Source organism: Rissa tridactyla, chromosome 1, assembly GCF_028500815.1.
Source record: "Rissa tridactyla isolate bRisTri1 chromosome 1, bRisTri1.patW.cur.20221130, whole genome shotgun sequence".
Lineage (NCBI taxonomy): Eukaryota > Metazoa > Chordata > Aves > Charadriiformes > Laridae > Rissa > Rissa tridactyla.
The window spans coordinates 156,136,557-156,155,101 of record NC_071466.1 but is presented as its reverse complement, the minus strand read 5'-3'; the positions used below and the strand labels follow the sequence as shown (position 1 = coordinate 156,155,101).

Here is an 18,545-nt window from a genome sequence, read left to right as displayed (position 1 = left end):
AGGACAAGCTGCGTCCACTTACCTGAACATCACTCATCCATGGTTAGTTGTGTGATAGCATTGTAATATAACATTTCGGTTGCCTGTGGTCTGTGAGCTGTCCTATTCGGAGCTTTAATTCTCAGAGGATTGGATTTTTGTTTTGCCTTTATGGTTGGTGGTTACTTAAATACAGAGAGTTCTGCTTGGGAAAGAATGCTAGTTGTGCCAGAGACTATCTATTGGAAATGGAGTGTAATGCAGAAGGGGGAACCCGTAGTGGTGCTGTATTTTTCCGCTCTCCTTAGAACAAAACCCTTTGATCTGCAGATGAAGCAACTAGCACAATAGTTCGTGTTGATTGATATTGCTCAATCATCAAACAATCCACTCGGCTTCTGCAAAGAATATTAGTTCAGCAGCACTGGCAGAGTGTCGATGGAAGTTAATTTTAATGGTAATTTGGAGCCTGGCTTATTTCTCTTCTTTTTAAAAGGCTTTTATACATGAAATAAATTTTTATTGCTAATTCATTTCATAATCATCTGGTGTGGGTTCATGCTAAATAGTGCCATTCACACTAAACTTCCTTTTCTGGACTAGGGAGAAGCTATTGCCCTCACCTAAATACTCATGGCTTGTGATTGATTGTAGTTCAGAGAGATGAACTGCAGGGCTAAGGAACCAAAGGTTAAACCAATGAAGGGGATATTTGTTTTTAATCTTGCAACAAGCTGCACTTCCTCTGGTTGGGTAATTTGTGACAGGAGACTGGGTTTGCTGACCAAGACACACTATGGAGTCTCTGGCAGGACAATACGCAAACTTTTCCTAGTTCTTTCCTTCTGACTGATGAGAGCAGCATAGCCCTAACCCTAATGAAAGATACTCTCAAAACTGCCGTTGTGCTGTCTTTTATGTGATGTGGCAGAGCAGTACAGCTCATGTGTGAATATCTCCTCTCCCTGCCTAGGGAGGTTGCATCCCTGATGCAACACAGCTGTTGCAGGAATCTCACCATTCCTGCAAGTATGAGGGTATCCATTTTTTACAAGGCACTCTAGTGATTTTTCCCTGTCCTTTCTAACAGTAGGCTGAGGATCCAGCAGGCACCAACATTCTCTAGATAGAAAGAAGTAACAGACTATATCTAGCATAGATTAAAAAAAAAATATAAATTTCTCCTTCTAAAAAAATCTTCTGTTAAGAGTATCTGTGGTGACAGGAGTCTGCTCTTTTCCTATTAGCTGAAAGATGCCAGTCTCACTTCTATCGTGCACAAAGGCCACGTGGCATTACTCAAATTCATTTTATGGTATTAGGAGTAATAGTTGAGAGGAAATGATGCTCAGCTTGATGCCTGGGGCGGCATATTTAGGTCTCCAGTACTGCAGCGTCAGTGGTGAGAAGTTGCAGAGCCATCTACTGCTGAAATGCTTCAAGTGTTATGCTACTACCATGGGTCCTGTGCAATCATTCGCAGTAACCTCCCTTAGTGATTTTGTACTTCATGGCATGCAATCAGGCCTATGGAATGATCAAAACCTCAGACTTCATTTATCTTAATCAGACAAAAGGCATCTGATGTCAGTTTTAAGATTAAATCAGAGGTGCATGTTGGGGCTTAAGGAACACTGCAGAGGCAATTTGCAGCTTACACGACCATTTACTACTTCCCCATTTCTTACTTCCTCTTGGGGTACAGGATCCCGAGTCTTCTAAACAACCAGGGCTATTTCAAACTCTGTTTTCTGCCCTGGTATAATATGAATAGTAAAATTACAGGCATGTCCTCAAGGAAGAACTCTTGTGGGTAGGTGAGATGTATAGTTGAGCATAATGAGGCCACGTGGGTAGGTGAGATGTATGGTTGAGCACAATGAGACTGTTCCACCTGGTTATGTCTTTTCTTGGACCTTGAATATTAGTAATACAAATAGCTATTTTCTTTCACTGATTTTTAAGTACGTCTCCCCACCCCAGTACAAAATCAGCTTATTAGATGTGGCACTGGAAACATTCAGAAGCACTGCAGAGCGCCTGGCCTCATGGGGACCTGATTCAAGACTGAGGCTCCTAGGCATTGCCACAGCACTGCTGAAATATGGCAAATGTCACCAAGTCTGTAGGAAACCTAAACAGACAACAAAAGTATTTTCTCTTGCTCCCTCCTTTTGATGACAACCTCAGTGTTCTTAAATATTATAGTCTATTTGACATGGGGTGCTGCATATTTTTCTTTAAAGTAACTTCTTGTCATGCAATTTCATCGCCAAATCTATCTTCCATAGCAGAAAGGCTGTGGAGGAATGGGTGAATACTGTTATTTCTCACTCCTTAAGGTAACTTGGTTATTTTCCTGTAGAAAAGACGTTTGCTGGAAGGTGGGAAACACTACCTAGAAATTTCTGTTTTCTACCTGCTGAGGGATTCTCTGCTGCTGGGCCGCTCGCTCATTTTGGACAGATAATTATTAAACCTCTGGGATTCTGTATTGCTGAGGTGTCTTTTCTTTAATGTAATTCATTATGAAGTGCTGACATCCAGTCTCACCACTGTGCATGCTCCTGGCAAAGGCTTGTCTTTTGTGTGGATGAAGTCACGTTCATGTAAGTTCAAGCTGTTCATTTTCTGGTATCCCAGGACTGGAGTATTTTACCAAAACTGTGTCCCTGTACTGAGAATGGTTACCCCTGTATCCTGCATCTGCTGTGGATATCTTTAGAAAAGCTGTTTAATCCTTAAGGTGTAAAATCCACCACGCTTGCAAATGAGTTATACAAAGATGTAGGATGATGTAGGATTTCAGAAATTGGGCTATTTTGTCTTTTATTCCTCTCCCCTTTTCTTCTAGAGCTCTGAGCTGCTAGCTCTTTTTTTTTTTTTTTTTTTCCTGTTGCACCGTTGCGTAGCTACAAACAAAGTGCTGTAACCCACCCTGTTAACTAGGTAAGCTTGGGTGCTCTGTTCTCTAGGCATGATCATGCTAATCAGTTGCCAGAGGAGATGATGCTAGTGTTTGTTTCTTTAGCTGATTCCAGCAAGGAAAAACAAGTCTATTGTATGACAATTCGGGGCATTGACTGTTCTGCCAGTGAGTCTGGCCCTTGTCTACCCTCACTGCGTTTGTACTGCAGTATGGGACTAGCTTTTTGCTTCTCCTTCCTAAATCCCCTTGTCCTGGGAGTGCTTCCCTGAATCTCAGCCATGTACCTGCCACCTTAATCTCTTGTTCCCTTTGAGGTAGGCTGTACTTAGAAATATTTTTGCTGAAAGTGATTTGAATGTAGTTTGCTCACTGAGCCTGTACTGCAGTCTCTTCCTAGTGCTGCATTTGGCTCTTACCCTGATGGGTGGAATCTCTGGGCAAGATCAGCTTGCAGCTATATCTCTTCACTGTGATTTTTGTCACAACTGTTGTAATTAAACCTGATATTGAAGAACCCTAGGGGACAAGAATAAAGCTAATGGCATATTTTCTTAAAGGTTTGGATGTTTTCCAAAGAATGTATTTTCCATTAAGTTGACATGTTCTCTTCATACTCTTCATCAGAGTGGTTGATGGTCCAGTGGAGGCATGTTAAGAATCACCCTGGATCTTCTTCACCTGATCCTGCAGTCAGTGAACTGAAGCCTCATGCTTTTGGAGGCTGAGAGGCTGAACAGAGTGCCTAACAAAATAAGGGGAAAGAAAATTAGGGGGGTAGGTTAGCATCTGCCCAATCCTTCTCCTAAACCATGTTGTAATTTAATGTAGGAAGAATTCCATATTGTAATAAGATATTGGTCCCTAACTTGGGACAACCAGTGATTACCTGTTATCCATGTTTTTATTGCCTTAATTTTTAATTGGGATGTGGGGGGGCATGCAATAGAGATCTGTCTCTTAAATAACTTAATTTATAGTTAATAGAATGATGGATTAAAGTCTGCATTTAGACCTATTGCAAAGGGGATTGGTTGTACTGTCCACAAGTTAATGTACAAAGGTAGGAAACAGAAGGCCTGACATTTTTGGGGGGATAGTATGTAACTTAATGCTGGTCAGCAGTACTGTCTCTATTAAATGCTTTTAGATATTATTAAGAAATATACTGTGCAAGGTATTGTTAGAGGAGTAATTAGGATAGAAAGCAAAGCATTAATAGAATATAAAGGTCTATAATAATACTTGAATTTAGAATTAATTGTACAGATAAAAATACGAGTCCAGAAGCACATAGGGTTCTGAATCATAGAGTTGTTAATTTCTAAAACCAAGCATTAGAATTCAAGACTTATCTTTACATTTTAAACAAAATAAGCAACTAGATGGGGAGGGAAGATACAAAACAGGAACAGCAGAAGTCTTCCAGGGCACAGATTCGATTCACTGTATTTGTACATCTTTCTGCCTCAAGAGCTCTGTCCCATTGGGTGTTATAAATGCTACCGAGACACAGGCATTTATTACAGCTCGGTCTAGGAGTAAAGAGTAAAAGAATATAAATCCTGAGCTGACAGTGTCTGAGTAAATGCCTGTTTCCATAGTTCCTTCCCTCTAAATGTGACGCAATGATTAAAACTGGTGAAATTCCAGTGTGGAATTAAAGGGCTATTCTGTACCTTGTAAGTGGTACTGGAAGTGCTTTCTTCTCTGGTCTCATGTATGGTGATGGGTCTTTTGCGATATGGTTGACCCCTTCTCTGTCAGAATGAAGATCATAAAGCAGGTTCTCGAATTTTAAAGGGCCGAATAACACTTAGGGCTATAAGCCCCAGTGGGATTCTGCTGGCCTTTCAGGCATAGGGGTGCTGGGACAGGATGGCTAGTGACAAATCTCTTCAGAGCTGTGACACTTACCTTTTAGGTAATGGTTGTTGCTGCTGTCAATATTTTTATTAACTAATGGCACTCCGTACGTTTTGAGTCATGTCTTTCAAGCTACAAATCCTTCTTGACAAGCAGCAGAAATATTTAGTCCAGCTTGCCTTGGCCAGAACATCTTACATTGCAGTGAGTGGGAAATTTTCATGCTGTGACCCTCTAATTTGATTTGACATTTCAGACAGGAAGAAGCAAGAAGTGCTAGATTAGTTTTACCAAATGACAAGAGGATGTTATAGGCAAGGAAACATCATGCCACAACACCCTCCAAAAGCAAAGCAGCATCTACCTCTCCCTTCAAAAAACCCCAAACCCAACAGCAGCAGCAAAAGCCCAGTCTGCACTTGACTCAGCAGTAGACATGTGTCTACTGGATGAGAAATTCTCATCCCACAATAGTCTTTCTGCATTTAAATATGCACCAGCTCTGTGTCTAAGCTAGGGTCGCACGGTTTTACAACCTGTAACTTTCTTTGGCATGTAAAAAAGTAATAGATGCTATTAGAGCTACTTAGTCTTCTCTACTCTGTTTTGCTGCCTCGTTACATAAACTGGGCTGGCTTCTGCCATTTTTTTATTTCCGCATTAAATGGCACATCTTACACATGTCTTAAAAGAAAAGGAATGACATGAATCTTGGCTAATGTGCTTGGAGACTGCATGCCATTGGGATTTGGCTAGAGCAATTTAATTCCCCGTTGAAGACCATGCTGGGAATAGGTATGCTCATTTACTAACATTCCTGTAGCTGGCAGCTGTTGGTGTACCCCGGTCCTCCCAGTTTTTTATTGGGAATAAGCAAAGGAAAGGTTGTGGCTGGAGATAAGTTGGTCCCTTCTCAGGTTCTGGCCCCCTGTATCCTCATACAAGGGCATTTATCCTTTCAATATTTTCAGCCACTCTAAAAGACGTGTTGCTCATTTGGTGCAGAGTGCCTGCAGTGATGTTGAGATTCTTGCCCTAATTTGTTGACTTAAGTACATTTGAGTGCAGCCAGAACTTGATGCTAGCACCAAAAGATGAATTATTGTAGCATTTGAGAAGAGGTACTCAATGTCTAAGCCTTCTGGACACAAGAGCGTATGATGGTATTGCAAAACTCATCACTGGATAAGTAACAGCACAGTCCAGTCAATTGGAAAAATATTTTTTGATCACATCCGCCAACCTCTACTATTTCAAATACATCTTCAAGAATCATTTCCTTCTGTAAGGGAGAAACCACTTATGATTTCAGACAGCTGCAGAGAGATTAACAATATCTGTGGTTCATAGGTTTTAGAATGACCAAATTGTGCTTTAGCTCATCTCAGATTTCACAGTACAGTTGTCTGATCTTCTTACCACCTTCTTTATCTTCTTCTCCCTTTCCCTCTAGTTCTGTCTTTCAATTTGTTTGACTATTCAAGGACTACTTTTTAAATATCTACGCAACATTTAATTTCTTAAGCCCTTTATTTGATTCAGGCCTTCATGTATGATAGTAAGTCCAGTTACAAAAATGCAGCAAATGGCCTTGCAAGGAAAGGGCAGTCAGCTGTGAAATCTTTTGTCCCTCTGAATGCATACTCCTTTACAAAGGAAGATAGAGCATCCTTGTAATTTAGTGATGGCAACTCACCAGTTAAGGAATAACTTGAACAAGGACAATCCAGGGAATGACTTTACAGGGAAAGAGCATGGTCAAACATGAAACTACTTACTTTGGAGAGCCATTATACATACTATCTTTACAATTTAGTGGTTTCTACTTGCCTGTAAACAGTCCCAAGGTTTATTTCAAGGTAGTTTTAGTAGCTTTTGTCCATCGGGCTGTGTGATCTGAGTTGGTAGAGTTTCAGTTGGTAGAGTTTATGGGGCAAGAGATATTATGAACTTGCAGGAGAAACTCTGCTCGCTTAGGGATGATCTTGTCTGTTTGCTTTACACCGCACATACATTTAATAACAGCAGGGTACTTTATCTGGGAAATACTTCTTTGTGTATGAAGCGATGTCTTGAAAATGCCTTTCTTCCAACCACACTACCCTAACACTTATTTGAAATAACTAGAATGGGGACAGCATAAAAAAAGGCTAGTGAATCTTAGGGAATCTAGAAGATAAGGATGTACTTATTAAGAAAAGAATCTTTCCTCCGAAGAGAGAATAAGTCCGAAGTCTTCTGTTTACATAGTTTTGAAGTCTCAATAGAGTCCTTGGTGGATGGCAATAGTCTGTCTTATCAGCAAAGGAGGTTACGGGCTCAGTGCACAGTAGATTGAGAGAACAGTTTATGGGCATAGCAGGGTGCACCCTTTCTGGTCTATCCATGCTGTAGTCTTCTCACGGCAAAAAAAAAAAAAAAACAAACCAAAACCCAGCCTTGCTGACAAGCTGATGCTGAATTCCTTCCTCACTTATTTCTTTGGTAGGCAAGTTGCCTGCTGGCAGTTTTTTTTGGAACTGTAATCCTTTCAAATCCTGTGGTATCTCACAGTTACTTTTTGTTTAAAACGTGCAAAAAGGATCCATGCTAATGGTGTTTTACTTGCCAAAACGTAAGGCAAGCCAGTTGACCTCTCACATGTAACCCATGTGAGTTAAGAAACCACATCTTAACTTCATCATATAAGCAAAATGCTTTTTGACTGTGTGCCAGTCCTTAAGATAGGGGAAAAAAATAGTTATTCTTCTAAAAATTGGTCTCCGTAGTTTGATTCCTGTGAATCCCTAATATATGACCCCTGCCAAGAACTTAATCCTTCTCTCTTCTTTTTCCTCACAACAACTTATGTTCAAGTGAAAGTTGTGAAACTCTTGTGTCCCCCCCCTTTCCCCCTGCCCCAAGTTCAGTTGAGGGGCAAAACCTACATGAAAGGACTTAAGAGACTGCTGTAGGTGCTGGGTGAGGCTGAGCCTGTAAGTGGGACCTTCGGGGACGTGAGTCTGTGTTAGGTCTCAGCTTAAGTTCCTTAATGTGGGATGCAAAGCATCGGAATGATTCTCTGTCATGTTGTGATTTCTGCTGTTTAAACACGAGGTTGAAGTGCTACCAGAACTTGAAGTGCTACAAGAAAGCTAAGTGCTTTCTCCAGCTCAGCAATTTGTGGAGCTCGCTGTAAACTAACAGTGTGGAGACGTGGAGGAGGGCTTATGTTCCTCTCTCTTTAAGAAGTAAAGAGGAGTAAATGTGTATAGAAAGGCACATTTACATTGTAAAGCAGCATATAAAATAGTTTTCAAATGTACAGAGATAGGTATCCTTAGACTTCACTTCATGCGATTACAGATCCTCTGAGGAATTAGTGATATCGATGGACCCATCCTTATTTTCTTGGCAATCTGGGACCCTGCTTCCCAGACATCTCTTTGAAATAGATTTCAAAGCTGCTTCAATAAATACCAAGCTTCATGGGAATATTTTACTATGAGAATAAGAAGATATAAGTTCATATAAAATAAACCTGTCCATGGCACAGCCTTTGCTGTGCCTCTTTCTTTGGCTTGACAGCAGTGCTGAGATAATGCTTTGTTCCATGAGCTATTGGGTCATCAGTGAGTTTTTACTGGTAATTGCTGTCTCAGTGACTTTTTATTGATCATTTAATTTCTGCCTCCAAACAAGTAGGAGCAAATATTTTTCAGCCCTTTTAACCTCCTTAACTTTTCATTCGTGCTCTGTTTCCCCCTCCCCTGTGGCCAGCCCAATGCAAATAGGTGGACAAAAAGATTAATAGAAGCAAGGAGATGCCTTCCTCCTCTCAAGTGCCCTGTGGCTTGGAGACTGTTATTAATAGCTGAAGTAAAAATGTGTTTCATAACCATCTTCTTGCTCCAGCTTCCTTGCCAGCCCCCTTTCTTTGGTCCCTGGAGCGAAAGTGTGAGCTCATCGCTTTCCAATGCAAATTCAGCTTTTGGTCTCATACTTGGATTCTTTTCTTACCATGGGTGGAATATTTATCTTCTGCCAGCTGGTCGCTTTAAGCAAGCTGCTATTTGCTGGGATATCCAGAGAGCATGTGGGAAACAGGCCTGGCAAAAGCTGTTCAGCCACTTTCATTTCTCCTCTACTCTGAAAATGTTGCTGTCTGCTCAGTGCATGCACACGTCTGCACCTCTATCTTTACTCTCACAGGAGTTGAAAAGGAAATTTAGGTATTTCGGTGTAGAAACAGACGTTAAAATTGAAATGTAGGCGTTTTGGTCTGAAATACTTGGAAGTCCCTGTGTGGAATGCGGTCACCATACAGCCCACAGATGACAAAGCTGTTGTGTGCATCTGGAGATCCATAAGCTGCATGGATTGTTTCCATTTCATGTGCACTTTGTATCTGATTTTTTTCCATATCTTTAGAGGCCTAATGGATCAGCACTGAAAGTGAGCTGGCAGGTTTTCATCCCAGATGACCTGGGAAGAATGGGAATGGCATACTGTCATCTATTACTCCATTTCTGTATGGATAGTACAGTATAGTACAGTATGTGGATCCTTTCAGCCATACCCCCTGCTATGTTTTCACTGGGTTTTTACAAGACTTCTTCACCAGCTGAGCATTGTCTAACAAGTTTTACTAAGCTATAGAGGCTCTGAGAGAACCTTTATTTGGAAATCAAGTGAGATGAACTGTAAAAGAAAAATGGGAGGAAAAAAGAGCTGGAAGGTTCTGCTTGTCAGTCTGAAAAAACCTTTGCTTACTTTCCTAATGAAAATCTTTAAGCTGTACGTTCTGTTAATGTATTTGCTGGGTATGTGCCATTTCAGGGATGAAGTAATATTTATCTTATGAATGCCTCATCCTTTCAGTGTCTGCCAACTTGGGGAATACAAGCAAGCTTCAGGTAAAACAGAGAATGCTGTTATCTTCTGAGTGTTTTGCTGAAGTTCTGTGTTCATTATATCTTCTGGTGGTCAGTAAAGGCATCTACATGTAAAGAGTAAAATTAGGTGATATTGTAGATTTCTGGCTGTTGAAATATCCCTTTGCCACTGGCAGCCTCTCAGGTTTTCTACATTTTACCCAGCAGGGAATATCTAGGTGCCTAGTGTGCTTATAAGTACATCTATAGTTAAGTACAGTTAGCAAATTGTTATTTATTTTCATGCAGAAAATTGGTGCTGAAGCAAAGAGCTTGCGAGGGAGCAGAACCACTTGTGAAACTTGATTCAATATGACTGATGGTTTCAGTTGGAAAAAACACTATGAAATTAAGAAAAATATCAGTGCTTTAGAATTTTCAGAATACATTTTTTCAGACTTTCAATTGAAATACATTTTTAAAAATTTTCTTTAAAGGTGTATAAATAAGTTACAGATGAATAAAGTTTTGTGGCTGTATAAAACTTTTCAGTTCTTCTGAAATTCTGCTTTGTTTATTTTTTTTTTCTTGGTTGTGTCAGTGTCGTCGTGTTGTTTGTGGGGCCCCCCCCGATTTTTCAAGTTGATCTTTGAACCCAAAACACAGACTATTTGCCCAGCTGTATTTGAGCGTGGCTGGTGTGAGTGTATCAGTGATGACTGCAGCTCTGCACCTCGGACCTGACTGCAGACTTGTGTTTGTGCTGTGGTGGCTGCTCCATATGCTTCTCTAGTCTTGGAGGTCAACCATCTAGGTAGATAAGGCATCCTTCCAGGTGGCTTTCCTAGACCTGTGGGCACCCGGAGCTGAATTTTCTTTGGCAGCCCTTACTAGGATGATTCTAACAGCAGAGATGCAGCATAGGTTAGATCTACATTTGTGAAGTGTGGTACAATGGTGGTGGATTTGTAAGAAACAATTAGTGCTTAGGACCGAATGTTCACTTTGTGTGTGTTTTCAGGGAGGGGATATTACTTCAGACTGGCTCTGCTCTTGCACCATTAGTTGAATTTCCATTAGCTCATCTTCCAATTTAGTTTTATTTATGAAGAATCTAGTTGGCATAGTCTTCCAGCACACTGTGTTATGAATCAAAGCATGGAAACTAGAGATGATCAGGAGGTCATTTTCAAAAGTGCACTCCTGATACATGCTAAGTGTTACCTCTGAGACACATTCATTGTCTCTCCCAATATGTGACCCTTGGGTCTGTCTGTGAATGGGGAAGGGGACTGTATCACATCCCTCTCTCTGACTTTTACACGAACCTGCAAATGGTGAATAGAAGCTGATAGTGCACCTCTCACCACTTGTAGAGGTAGCAGCTAGGGGCTAGCAACTTAGTCTTAAACCCAAAAGACTCAAACACCAACCTCTCAACTGAAGGGGCGGCATCAAACTAATTTCCTCGCAGCCCACAGCCAGCAACAACCACTACCAGAAGTTGTTTCACTTTATCTAGGACAAGTATCAACAAGTCCGACTGGCAGCCCAAGCTGAACCTCAGTTGAGGATGATGCCAGAGCCAGCCAGGAACAAATATGATCTCCTGTTCTAAAAATTTGGCCCATGCTGTGTCTGAAAATCTATCTTGAGCTTCACTAATTAGAACATTGGCTTCTATTTATGCATATAAGTTAATGAATATTCAGCAGACATGTTGATTAAGGTGATGTTATTTGCATATTCTTCTTGGATTTTTTTTTTTAAAGCCTTTACCCTTAGGTATTCTAGTATTCAAGATATTCATGTAGCACCAAGGGAAATTCTGATTAGGTATTAGGGGAAAAAAATTCATCATGAAGGTGGTCAAACGTTGGAACAGGTGCTCAAAAATGTTGTGCACCTCCGTTCTTGGAGGTATTTAAAATTTGACTGGACAAGGCCCTGAGCAATGTGAACTATCTTTGAATTTAAGTTTGAAGCTGTTCCCCCTTTAAGCAGGGGATTGGGCCAGTTGACATCTAGAGGTCCCTTCTAACATAAATGATTCTACAGTTAATGCACAAGAATAATGTTCCTTCATTTTTGGCATTAATGTATTTATAGATGGGCACAAATATGTAACCAGTACTTTCATGGTTAGTATTACTCCAGAGGTAATGAAATAATCCAGCTAAGTGTGTTGCAATACTTTCTAATACAGTCTTTGCCTTCATTAAGAAGATAGTTACTCATCATGAGTTCATTAACTAATCAGCATATCTGATTGCAATTCTGTCATAGCAGCTGGTCAAGGCAGAGCCTAATTTCTCCACCTACCTTCCTCCAGGATTTAGTTTGACCAGTTAATGCATGCTGAAACTGCAACAACAACCTTGCCTATATTAAGGTACCTCCAGATGAGCTCTGATGATTCATGAGAGATGAATTGAGAGACTGAGGGTAGCACATACAGCTGAAAGCAGTAATTCTTGAGTTGCAGCAGCCTGGTTTGGAGGCTGCATAAAATGCCAGCACAACAGTGAACTTTTCCAAGGGAGACAAGACTTCTAAGACATTAACAGATATATATGCCACATGCAATTGCTTTGTGTAACCTGATTCTAGCCCTAACTATGATTTTAGCCTCTGGAAACCTTACTTATGCTAACAAAAAATTGTAAACTTTCTATGCTCTGCAGATTTTCTGAAGGTAATGTGAGACAATTAGAGGCTAAATGACCAGTCTACATCTTCTTTCTGCTTGGTATGGATATAGTTACCCAATGAGGGAACAGTAACCAAACCATGGGATTAAGGCAATCTCTCCTATAGAAGGCAGTTTCTCATAATGAATAGCAAATATATGTTGCGAGTGCAGTTTGCAAGCCAGAGGCTAAGATTCCTTTTACTAGGAAATGTTTGTGTAGTAATTCTCAAATAGATTTGTAAAAATTAGAGCTAGCACAAAGGGTGAATTTTGTGGAATAAATTGCTTGCTATGAACAGTTCATCCAGAGGTATCTACAACACGGAAGAATGAAAAGCTGCCTGGAGGTAGCAAAGGCTCAGAACATCCACGTCAGTCTTTTCAGGGAAGCTCATCATATCAAAAGCCTTGGCAGGAAATGTAATAAAACAAATACTAGCTGTACAGCTGGATCCTTCTTAGATACTACAGTAGAAGAATGGGTACCACCTGGTTTCAGATCTCTGCATATTCCAGAAAGCAAGGCGACTGTCGTGTCGGTGCTAGCTTGCTGTGAACTCTGTGATGGCCATGCCACAGTTCATCCAGAGCAAGTGAGCTGCTAGTTCCCTGCATCTGTCTGAGATTCCTGATTGTTCTTACCCAAGGATTGCTGCAAAGAGTCTTACAGTGGGAGAAATTCTTATGCGTAGCTGTGAGCTCTCCAGCTACCAAAGGTAACTTGTTCACGGGCATTGGGCTAATCTGTACTTGAACCTTAAGGATGGTTCCACAACCTGCAGTCCTGAAAGTTGTGGTGGAGGGAAAATGTGAAATCTTGTAGCCCTCATTGGCAGAAGAGGAGTATAGTCAGATAACCTGTGCAAGTAACTTTCCTGTGTACCATCTTGGGCTGGATCTGAAGTGACATTACTGACGTTTACCTGACTGCTCTCACAGATTACCAGTTTCATGAACAACCACCTGAAGGACTACTTCCTGTTGCCAGTTGTCAGATGAGTTGGTCTGTATTATGCAGAAGACTAAACTATATGATCACAGTGACAGTGTAAGTAAGTTCTTGAAACTTGACAACCACCTTTGCAGAAGTCAAGCTGACCTCACAGGGCAAATGCTGCTGGGCACTTCAGAGATCCACGTTTTAGGACTAATGCAACCAATACCCTGGTGGCATTTTGAATTTTCCTTCTATTTCTTAAATTAACCATGGGTAAAGACTGTTTCTTGGAGTGGTTTGAAAGTTTGAAATATTATGATGTTTCAAAGGTGGAGGGAGGGGTTTGATGATGAAGAAAGACACTGGCCCCAAAGTTCTGAAAGAAGTTGTCTGTTTACCCACCAGACAAATGCAGTATGACCTTCCTTTTAATTTATCTCAACCCTGTTCAGCCTAGAGGCGGGAGAACGGTTCAGATACCAAACACCCTGCGCTTCCACTAGGGTAGTATTTACAGCCCTGGTAATGCAGTGGGAGCCAAGTTTCACTAGCAGCTGAACTAACATCAGTTTATTGGGATAGTTTTGAAAATTGAATAGAAAAGGATCGCACAATGTTTCAGGTGATACTCCTGCTGTAGCACAGTTTAAGGATTTTCCTTGTAATAGAGAGAAGAGGAAATATTACGTGATAATAAAGTAACATTATGGGGCGATGCTGAACAGATATGGGAGGGAACTGAGCAGGTAAGGGGATCAGTAAGAGGACTGGCGTGTTTGATGCTGTGAATACTTAGCTGCTCTGGTTGAAGCTATCTCTAGTTTCCTTATCTCAATTCTATTTGGCATCTGAACTTTGCTGGAACCGGGGATTGCCAACCATAGAGTTACAGCTGCCAAATCCCCTCTGAGCATCTGTGCTTATGTGAGGATGGAATGGCAGAGTTTTCCTCTGCATGGTTCTAGCTGCCGCTTCCTGCTGATCCCGTTCCTAGCACTCTGTTTGGAGATGTCAGCCACTTTTCTTTAGGATTTTCAGCAAACATTTCCCCTTTGATTGGAGGAAGATGGGATGTACTGCATCTGTCAGTGGAGCAGCTTTGTGGTTGTTTTGTGTTTCTTGTGGCCAGCTATAACACTTGCTATGGCAGCTGTGTAGATGAAAAAACCCACTCACTGGTTTGCTCTATAAATAGTATTCCCAGTTATTTGAGCAAAGTGCAGAGCTCAGCTGCAGTTGCATTTGGTCTAAGTTAGTGTTGAAGGCTGGAGATGCTCCATAAATTGCAGTTATCCTATTGAGGGATGGAAAGGAAAGTGTTATATTTTTTTTTTCTTTTTTATTCTTGCTTCCCCTCCCACCTGAAAGACTGGAGTAAGCATAGCTATTAATTCATCTGAAGGTAAGGATTTCTTACGGTTTTTCTGAGAGGACGTTCCAGGAGAGCAGTACTTCTGATACTTGCTGCAGTCACTGTCTCTGTCTTCCCAGGGACCTCCAGGAACTGGATGTTTGGGGATCATGAGCCTAGTTCTCTTCCAAATGGGACAAGTAGGGAGACATCAAGAAGTATGAAATTGTCACTGCTATAAAGTCATCCTTTTCCTAATTTGTATTGGCAGGTCCAGGCAAATGAAAGCCTTTTTCTAAGTTTCAAAAGCTAGTTCTCATCTCTAGCTAGATATATGCTGATGCTATTGCATTAACTCAGCAGGGTCACTCTTCTGTACCTGTGAGAGCAAGTTTAGATAAATGGCTCATGTTTAAATGCCAAGCAATCACAAACTTTGTCAGTTTGGGATATGAAAAGCTAGAGGTTCCCAGTAAGATTCCAACTGCCTCTCGTATCAGCAGTGGCCATGCAGATGAGGATGGCCACGTACTCTCTCCAGCGCTTGCTGCTGTTCTAGTGTCTGAAGTAATTGAAGTGCGGGAAGCTAGTAGAAGACAGCACTGAAACATTCTGAACTACATTCTCTTGAGTGTATTAAATTCAGCGTTCACAGGAGAGTTTAATAGCCTAAAGCCAAAAGGGCCCATTAGCTCATGTGGGCTGACCTCTGGTATATCACAAACCATTACATTTCACCCATTTATCCCTTTATTGAGCCCAGTAACTTGGATTAGACTAAAGTATTTTGAGTCCTGTAACAAAAAATTAATTTGGCTTACCCATTCTAGCAGTGAAACTATACTTAATGCTTCAGAGACGGGTGAAAATCCAGGAGCAGCATACCTGTCTGTCTGACCTGGGGGTCTATTTCCCTGTTTAAGGCAAGTAGTGGGGACAGTTTCCAGGTACAAGCGAAATCTCCGTACTCTGCTCAGCCCTGTTGAGCGCACACAGTGGCCAGCCCTGATATTTCATAGAGTCATAGAATCATAGAATCATTTAGGTTGGAAAAGACCCTTGGGATCATAGAGTCCAACCATCAGCTCCACTCTACAAAGTTCTCCCTTACACCATATCCCTTAACACCACATCTAAACAAGCCTTAAACACATTCAGGGATGGTGACTCCACCACCTCCCTGGGCAGCCTATTCCACTGTCTAACCACTCTTTCTGTGAAGAATTTTTTCCTAATGTCCAGCCTAAACCTACCCTGCTGCAGCGTGAACCCATTCCCTCTTGTTCTATCGCTGATTACCTGTGAGAAGAGACCAGCACCAACCTCTCTACAATGTCCTTTCAAGTAGTTGTAGAGAGCGATGAGGTCTCCCCTCAGCCTCCTCTTCCTCAAAATAAACAGTCCCAGCTCCTTCAATCGCTCCTCGTAGGATTTATTCTCCAGGCCCTTCACCAGCTTCGTTGCCCTCCTCTGCACTCGCTCCAGCACCTCGATATCTCTCTCATATTGAGGTGCCCAGAACTGGACACAATACTCAAGGTGTGGCCTCACCAGTGCTGAGTACAGGGGGACTATCACCTCTCTACTTCTGCTGGTCACACTATTTCTAATACAAGCCAGGATGCCATTGGCTTTCTTGGCCACCTGGGCATGCTGCTGGCTCATGTTCAGCTGCTTGTCAATTAGAACCCCCAGGTCCTTTTCTGCCAGGCAGCTCTCCAGCCACACTTCCCCAAGCCTGTAGTGATGTGTGGGGTTGTTGTGGCCCCAGTGCAGGACCCGGCACTTGGCCTTGTTGAAGCACATTCCATTAGCATTGGCCCATCGGTGCAATCTATCCAAGTCTCAGAGGCAAGTAGGGGAAAAGGAATATGTATCTCACCATGTACACTGAAGAGCACTTTACCTTCTGGTCCCTACAAACTCTTGGTTGGAGTCATGATGTTTATTGGCTAATAGCATGTTACTTAGAGGTGGGAACAGTGTTGAAATACATTGTGTGGCTGGAAAGGAGATCATCATGGAATTTACAATTAAAAATCTGCCAGTACTTCAGCTACCATTGAAACCATTGCCACTGCAGTTGTACTCTTAGTTCTAGACGGTCTTTAAACATGTACTTAAGTCTCATTAAAGCCATGAGGATGTAAGCATAAGCCCAAAATTATATATATGGTGAAGTGGTGACCTGAATTCAGACCATAATCTCTCTTTCTGCTTTAGGCTTTGGTGATATAAGATTGCGAACAGCTCACTGCATTACTATTAACAGTATTTGCAGTAAGAATAAAAAGTTTGATGGACCTTGCTAGAAATTAGCCTCTTTGATGTAAGAGGAGGCGCTTTCTACTGATTATTTTAAGAAGTTATAGCAAATGGAACAGGTTTTTTCTTCCTTCTGAATGCTTTTATTTTGAATCTTGGCTCTGTGTCTTTGTCTGCTATTTTATATAAATCTTTTCTCTGGGCAGGTATCTGATACCTTAGAGATTATTTTCTGACAAATAAGCATTTCCCATTTTCTTGCTAATGCTTCTGATCCATGAAGGCAGCTGAAAAGCCTATAAGACAACAGGGTTGTGATTTGGGGCTTTTTTTAAAGCTCTTTGCACACTAGCTGTCTTTTTTTAAGTACTATTCTTGGTTTGAAACTTTAATTCTGGGCGTACATTTGGTGCCCAGATGGTGCAGACTCACACAGAAGCCCATCACGCTGTCAGGGCAGGCGGATACATATGTAAATATTTTGCCTTTTTCCCCTATAATATTTGGCTTTGTCTAATCTAATTGCTGTCAAAGGCAGAATGTGAAGAATGCTTAAGAGGAGCAAACAATGAGGACCTCAAATGTTTGTACTGCGCTAACTTTGGAAGATGCTAGTAGACTGTGATGTAACTAATAATTTTGTTTCATGGGGTTTTTTATGCATGCTGTGAATTCATGGTGTATCATCTAAGTTCATGCCAAGTAATATTTTACAACCTGAGGTAGAAAATTGTATTTCTAGTGGCATAAAAGCATATTTAACCCCTTATAGCTGTAGATATAAGGCTAATGGCTCTGGCTTTTCAGTTCAGGCTGATAGTAAGTGTTCTCTACCTGCCTCTTGGTGTATAGCACTCGTTCTTATTTATATAATTCATTGCTTCATTTAATTTATTCTATTGAGTGCCTGTCTTAATGTATTTTTAATACATAAAAGCATTTCCAGCATAGCTGCTTCTCTCACCAATGGTAGCTAGTAGCAAACAGTGTGGCCAACCACATAAAGGATGCTTATTTAGTTATTAAAGGCCTGATCCAAAATACCATAATATTAGTAGAAAAATGACTTTCATGGGCTTTGAATCTGACTGCTTAGTGAGAAGGTCTAATAAAGCTAGTGTTAGCTGAGGATGCTGGCAAAAGGGATGTTGGAAACACTACTGTTATTCATCAATGCAAGAATGGTTGCACTATCACAGGTTTCTTCTGATCAGATGCAAAATTTGGCTAGGCTATAATTCATGGAAAGCATCAGGCTATGCCAGACCGGTTCCTCTAAGGACACTAACTATGCAAAGGGATCCCAGGAGATCAAGGCCTGGAGGTGTGCTGATTGTAGAGGAAGGAAAGTTGGCCGTTAAAGGAGAATGTAGTAATGTAACCAGAAGACAAACAGAAGCAGCATGTGGTGCTTTTTTCCATGGAACATAGATGAGATCCTACCTACAGGGGAAAAAAATGGCTCATTTCAGCCATTTGCGTTGCCATCTGAGGCTCATTATTCAGGGGTGCCAATAAATTTTGTTTCTGAGCCTGCTATGAAAGTGTCTGGGTACCTTCAAGGGACATACCATAGCCTGTCACGTATCCTTCTGCTTGTCTTGCTTTTTGGCTGTGAGGTGGAAGGGGGTCAGGAAAACTGTTCACTGGGTCTATATATATTATTTTTCCTGTGC

General features: G+C 41.3%; 1 protein-coding gene across 2 annotated transcripts in view; it reads left to right on the top strand.

The window, feature by feature from the left end:
- The window catches only part of TMEM178B (transmembrane protein 178B), a 230,178-nt gene that overhangs the window by 42,269 nt on the left and 169,364 nt on the right, over window positions 1–18,545 (top strand). The gene's annotated exons all lie outside the window — the stretch shown is intronic.